Raw genomic sequence first — 6,920 nt, forward strand, 5'->3', positions numbered from 1 at the left:
TCTGCAAGGTGTGAGGTGATACCTCAGAGTTGTTTTGATTTGCATTTCTCTAATTATTAGAGATTTAGAACACTTTCTCACGTGCTTATTGATAGTTTTGATTTCTTTATCTGAAAATTGCCTATTCATGTCTCTTGCCCATTTATCAATTGGGGAATGGCTTGATTTTTTTATACAATTGATTTAACTCCTTGTATATTTGAGTAATTAGACCCCTGTCAGAGTTTTTTGTTATAAAGATTTTTTCCCCCAGTTTGTTGTTTCCCTTCTGATTTTGGTTGCATTGTTTTTGTTTGTACAAAAACTTTTTAATTTAATGTAATTGAAATTATTTATTTTATACTTTGTAATTTTTTCTAACTCTTGCTTGGTTTTAAAATCTTTCCTTTCCCAGAGATCTGACAAGTATACTATTCTGTGTTTACCTAATTTACTTATAGTTTCCTTCTTTATATTCAAGTCATTCACACATTCTAAATTCATCTTGGTGTAGGGAATGAGATGTTGATCTAAACCTAATCTCTCCCATAACGTTTTCCAATTTTCCCAGAAGTTTTTGTCAAATAGTGGATTTTTGTCCCCAAAGTGGGGCTATTTGGGTTTATCATAGACTGTCTTACTGACATTACTTATCCCAAGTCTATTCCACTAATCCTCCCTTCTGTCTCTTAGCTAATACCATATTGTTTTGATGACCACTGCTTTATAGTATAGTTTAATATCTGTTACTTCTAGGCCACTTTCCTTCACGTGTTTTTTTTTTTTTTTATTATTTCCCTTGATATTCTTGATCTTTTTGTTTTTCCAAATGAACTTTGTTATAGTTTTTTTCTAATTCTGTAGAAAAGTTTCTTGGTAGTTTGGTAGGTATGTCACTAAATAAGTAAATTAATTTGGGTAGAATGGTCATTTTTATTATGTTAGCTTGTCTAACTGTAGTAGGTATAGGCTATAAAAGTTTAAAAGCAGATTTGTGTAAGCATGTTAGAGAATGCCTTTGCTGGAAGGAGACTGGTCTGTAGTTTTATTTCTCTCTCTTTGGTCTGCCTGGCTTTGGAATAAGAACCATATTAGTGTCATAAAAGGAATTTAGTAGGACTCCTTTTTTGCTTATTATGTCAAATAATTTGTATAGTGTTGAGATTAATTGTTCTTTGAATGGTTGATAGAATTCACTTGTGAATCCATGAGGTCCTGGGGATTTTTTCTTAGGGAGTTCTTTGATGGCTTGTTCAATTTCTTTTTCTGATATTGGATTATTTAAGTATTCTATTTCTTCTGCTGTTAATCTAGGCAATTTATATTTTGTAAATATTCATCCATATCACCCAGATTGCTATATTTATTGCCATATAATTGGGCAAAATAGTTTTTAATGATTGCCTTGATTTCCTCTTCATTAGAGGTGACATCTCCCTTTTCATCTTTGATACTGTTAATTTGGTTTTCTTCTTTCCTCTTTTTAACTAGATTTTCCAGTACTTTGTCTATTTTATGTTTTTTTTCAAAATACCAGCTTCTAGTCTTATTTATTAATTCAACAGTTCTTTTACTTTTGATTTTATTAAGTTCTCCTTTGATTTTTAGTATTTCTAATTTAGTTTTCATCTGGGGATTTTTAATTTGTTCACTTGCTAGTTTTTAAAATTGCATGCCCAATCCATTAACCTCTGCCCTCCCTAATCTGTTAATATATGCACTCAATGATATAAATTTTCCCCTTAGAACTGCTTTGGCTGCATCCCATAGGTTTTGGTAAGAAGTCTCATCATTGTCATTGTCTTGAATGAAATTACTAATTGTTTCTATGATTTGTTCTTTAACTAACTTATTTTGGAGAATCATATTATTTAATTTCCAATTAGTTTTTGGCTTGCCTCTCCATGTATCCTTGTTAATAACTGTTTTATTGCATTATGATCTGATAAGGTTGCATTTATTATTTCTGTTTTTTTGCATTTGTTTGCCATGTTTCTATGCCCTAATACATAGTCCATCTTTGTGCTTTGTTACATGTGCTGCTGAAAAGGTGTATTCCTTTTTGTCCCAATTTATTTTTCTCCACATATCTATTAACTCTTATTTTTCTAGGATTTCCTTCACCTCTCTTATCTCTTTCTTATTTATTTTTTGGCTTGATTTATCTATATCTGCTAGGGGAAGTTTGAGGTCACCCACTAGTATAGTTTTACTATCTATTTTATCCTTGAGCTCCACTAGCTTCTCCTTTAGAAATTTGGATGCTATACTGTTTGGTGCATACATGCTGAGTACTGATATTTCTTCATTGTTTACATTGTCTTTTGTTAGGATGTAATTACCTTCCCTATCTGTTTTAACCAATCTCTTTTTACTTTGACTCTGTCAGAAATCATGATTGCAACTCCTGCCTTCTTTTTTTCTGAGTTGAAGTCCAATAGATTTTGCTCCAGCCTTTTATTTTTACTCTATGTATGTCTACCTGTCTCATTTGTGTTTCTTGTAGACAACATAAGGTAGGATTTTGTTTTCTAATCCACTCTGCTATTTGCTTCCATTTTATGGGCGAGTTCATCCCATTCACATTCAGTGTTATAATTATCAACTGTGTATTCCCAGACATTTTGATCTATACCAGTGTTTTGTTTTTAATTAGTTCCCCTAATGCCCTCCCTTATTGTACTTCCCTTTCTCACCTTTCCCTTCTTATTCCCCTCTTATTGTTCTTTAAAGCTATGCTGCCCCCCAGCCTCTACCCTCTCCCTCCCTAGTATTGCTTCCCTCCCCACCAGTACAGTTTGTTACCATTCTAGTTTTCTATAGGGCACAAATCAATTCTCTCCCCCAATGGATCTGATTGTTCTTCCCTCTTTAAGTTAATTTCAATGCACTTAAGAATTAAGTATTTCCTTTCTCCAACCTCTTTACCCTTCCATTGTATTGGTCTTCTCCCCTGTATGCCCCATGCACTTCTTTATGAAATATAAATTTACTCCATTTTGTCTGTTTTCCCATTTTTCTTAGTATTATCTCCTTTTTCCCTCTAGTTTTATATATATTTATACATACATACATATACATATGTATATCTTGACATTTCATCCTATAGTGTGTCACTGTTCCCTCTAAATAAACTTCTTCTAGTTACCCTGTTGATAATAACAATTTTTAATATGTGCCAGTATCTTCTTTTCTTCTAGGAATACAAATTGATTGAACTTATTTGGTCCCTTAAAGAAAAGATTCCCCCCCCCCACCCTGCTCTCTTTCTCTTGAGTTCTGTGTTTGGGTAGCAAACTCTATGTTTAAGTATGTTATTTTTTCTTTATGAATGCTTGAATGTCTTCAATTTTATTGAATGACCATACTTTCTCCTGCAATAATATAGTCAGTTTTGCTGGATAGTTGATTCTTTTGTAGACCCAGTTCTCTTGCTTTCTGGAATATTGCCTGAAATATTCTATCTAGCTGCCCGACATTATTCCTAATCTGACAAATACAATGAGTAGGATACAATACAATGAAGCTTCAAAAGAGTTGCCTTAGAAACAGACTGACAGATAAGCATTTTCTTTCATGTGGCCCCCTCTTTAAAAAGTTTGCCCATCACTGCTCTATACACCTGCCAATTTATTTATCCTAACACATTCTGATTCCATCGCTCTCATATATACAGAATATGAAATGGTTCTTCATTGCCTATTGAATGAAGGCTAGACTTCGCAGTTTCTTTTGAAGGTCCTTTTTTGACCCCAGACTTCCTTTTAGGACTTCATATCCTATTACCATCTTTCATAAAGTCTATACCCTGGTAAACTCTACTAAATAACTGTCTATTTTGTTCTCTGTTTTCATATTTCCAGCATCTAGCATAAAATTTCATATTTTTTAGATATGTAATTTATTTACTTGAGTTGAACTGAACTATTTGTTACATGTTTACCTATTTATATCCTATCATTCCTTCAAAGATTTATTCATATGCTGTCACATCCATGAAACCTTCTTGGATCTCCTGAGTTAGAAGAAATCCAGCCTCTGAATTTTCATAATATATACTGTTTACACCTCTCTTATGGTACATACTTCATTTGACTTCATAGCTATATGTGGATATGTCTATCATTCCCCCAGTTACAAATTCAAAGGCATAGACTTCATTGGAATTCTCTTTGTATCTCTCAGTTATTTATATACCTAAGCACAATTCTTTGAACCCAGTAGACACACATAGAATTAATTAATCTATTAATATATTTACATTTTCTCTGATACTATGAGAATCAGGGCCAGGAGTATGACTCAAATACTCTTTGCTTCTCAATGTAAATTCTAACCCCTCCATCAGCTACCAGCTCTCCAGCAACTTTTCCTCTCTTAAAGTTCACACCATCTAATTAAGTTATCTCTTTCAAGTTCTTGTTGCTATCATCTAGTGTTATCAAATGAAGTAATGTATACGATGCTTTTCCTTCCCTCTTGCTTCTCCTTCACCCTTCAAAAAGGCAAGCAACATGATATCAATTATACATGAAAAACATATTTACACATAGTGAAGATAGGATTAACTCTCCCTTTGTCTATTTTTAGCTAAACAAATTAAGAACTCGAAGCACCCATACTTAACACTAAGTAAGAGAATTCACAAGTCACTTACTAGAGTAAGCTCACATCTCCAAAGGCTACTGCCACCACCCTTGGGCAGTGCTAGGCAAATTGAAAGACCATTATGATTGGTTCCCATAAAGTGGGAGAGTGAGAGGAAGTGACCTTGAGAAAACCACTTTAAAAAGGCTAGCCTGAGGACTGATGCATTTTCACTCTCCATTGGTGAGCTGGACTGGAGGAGGAGACTTTTTCCCTAGATCCTGCATCAGTTTGCTGGATGAGTAGCTGGCCTTCATTTCCTGGCTTTTGAAGAAATTGGTTCTGGAGATTCTTGCCTTGGCTTTGGAGGAGGCTGTGTTGGTGGAACCATGGCTGGAGATAGCACAGGGACTTCTCGCTAAGGATTACTAGGAAATCCACATGGAGATAGAGTCATGAGGAAGCCCTGCTGGGGCTGAGCCTGACTTCTCAGGAGAAGGGCTGGTAGGCTTATTAGAATCTGTCTCTTTAGTTCCATTTTTCCACTTTCACTTTTTCCACCTCTTTGTAAATAAAGCTGCTAAAAGTCATTTTGACTTAAGCTATAATATTTTTAAATTGGCTACTACAATATTACTTTAGAATCTTCATATTAGCATAAAAACCTAAATTTAAATTTTTACAACATTAAACATGTTGCAAAATAACCCTCCTAAAAAAATACAAAAAAATAAAAGTTTTAAAAGCATGCTTTCTCTTCTCTCAGATTTCATCAGTTTTCTCTCTGGAAGTATATAGCATTTTTTATCATGGGTCCTTGCATCATTGTCTTAATCAAAATAGGTAAGTCTTTCACTATTGGTCATTCTGATAATATTGGTACTAGATATTTTGCTGAAAACACAAAGCAAAAAATTAAATAATCTCTTTTTAGTTCAGTTTGTCAAAATTGTATACAACTTTAAAAAGTCTCTTTCTTAGAAGACCTTACATTCTACTAAAAGAAAACAACATAAATAAACAAAAATGAATATAATTTAATTTTAGAGGAGCCTTACAAATGGAGAATCAGAAAAAAAAAACTCACAAGAACTAGCTAGCACTTGAACTTAACCTTGAAAGAAAATGAGATTTCCAAAAGTCAGAGATGACTTTTTCAAGCCATGATATAAAGACTATACAAAAACACTTAGACTGAAAATGTCACTTAATGGGGAACTAGCAAGCAATGAGGCAGAGGCAGGAAACTGAATAAAAATATATTAAGTACCTACTATATGACAAGTACTTTAATAAGCACTACATAATATTTTCTCATTTGATCCTCACAATTAAAGAGTTTGGCTGTAACATAGAGTGAGGTAGACCTGTAATGTATGTATGCATTCTTGGTCAGTGTTAACAATTGGTAGCAGCATCTTGGGGAAGCTTGATAAAGGATTCTTTCCCACACTCATACTTCTGGGATGGAACATGTAAACCAAGAATATTTATTTTTGGCTAAAATGACTCTCTTATTTGCCTGAGGAACTAGAACTCAAGGTATATACTAAAGAAACAATCACTGCCCCTCAGTCCTATTCTTTCTGCTGACTTTAAGGTATAAAGGTTATTCTCTAAGCTATAGAGAGTCATTAGGGTGATGCTTTTATACTGCCTTCTGAAAAACTATGAGATCACAACCTACTAGGCAAAACATGTATTGGAGATGGGACTGTCTCTTGTTTGTGTCATCTTTCCAATGGTACAAGGATTTTTGAGGTCTTATAGGGCAGCTAGCATTTTTCTCTTTTTCTGAATATCCAAGTGGACCAAAGAAGTCACAAAGTGGCAGAAGTAGAATTATACTGGCCAAGAGAAAAAGTATTCAGATCTTGTTCAGCCATTTTTTTCAGTTGTGCCTGACTCTTTGTGATTCCATTTGGCGTTTCCTTCACAAAGACAGTGAAGTGGTTTGCCATTTCCTATTCCAGTTCAATTTATGCATGATGAAACTGAAGCAAAAAGAATTAAGTTACTTGCACAGGTTCACACAGGGAGAAAAAGTGTGTGGTAAAATTTGAACTCAAGACTGTGAATCTTCCTGACTCCACGTCCAGCATTCTATCCACTATGCCATCAAGCTGAGAAATTGCTTATTTAAAGAGTTCACATGAGGTGGATTAGGCTATATTCAGTAGAGGTGAAATATAACATATTTGATAAGGACCTCCTTCAAAGAAATTGTATTAAAGAGATGTCCCTTGGGGAATGGATGAACAAATTGTGGTATATGATGGTGATGGAATATTATTGTGCTATAAGGAATGATGAACAGGATGATTTCAGAAAGAGCTAGAAAGACACAGGAACTG

This window comes from Gracilinanus agilis, chromosome 1 (assembly GCF_016433145.1).
Source record: "Gracilinanus agilis isolate LMUSP501 chromosome 1, AgileGrace, whole genome shotgun sequence".
NCBI lineage: Eukaryota > Metazoa > Chordata > Mammalia > Didelphimorphia > Didelphidae > Gracilinanus > Gracilinanus agilis.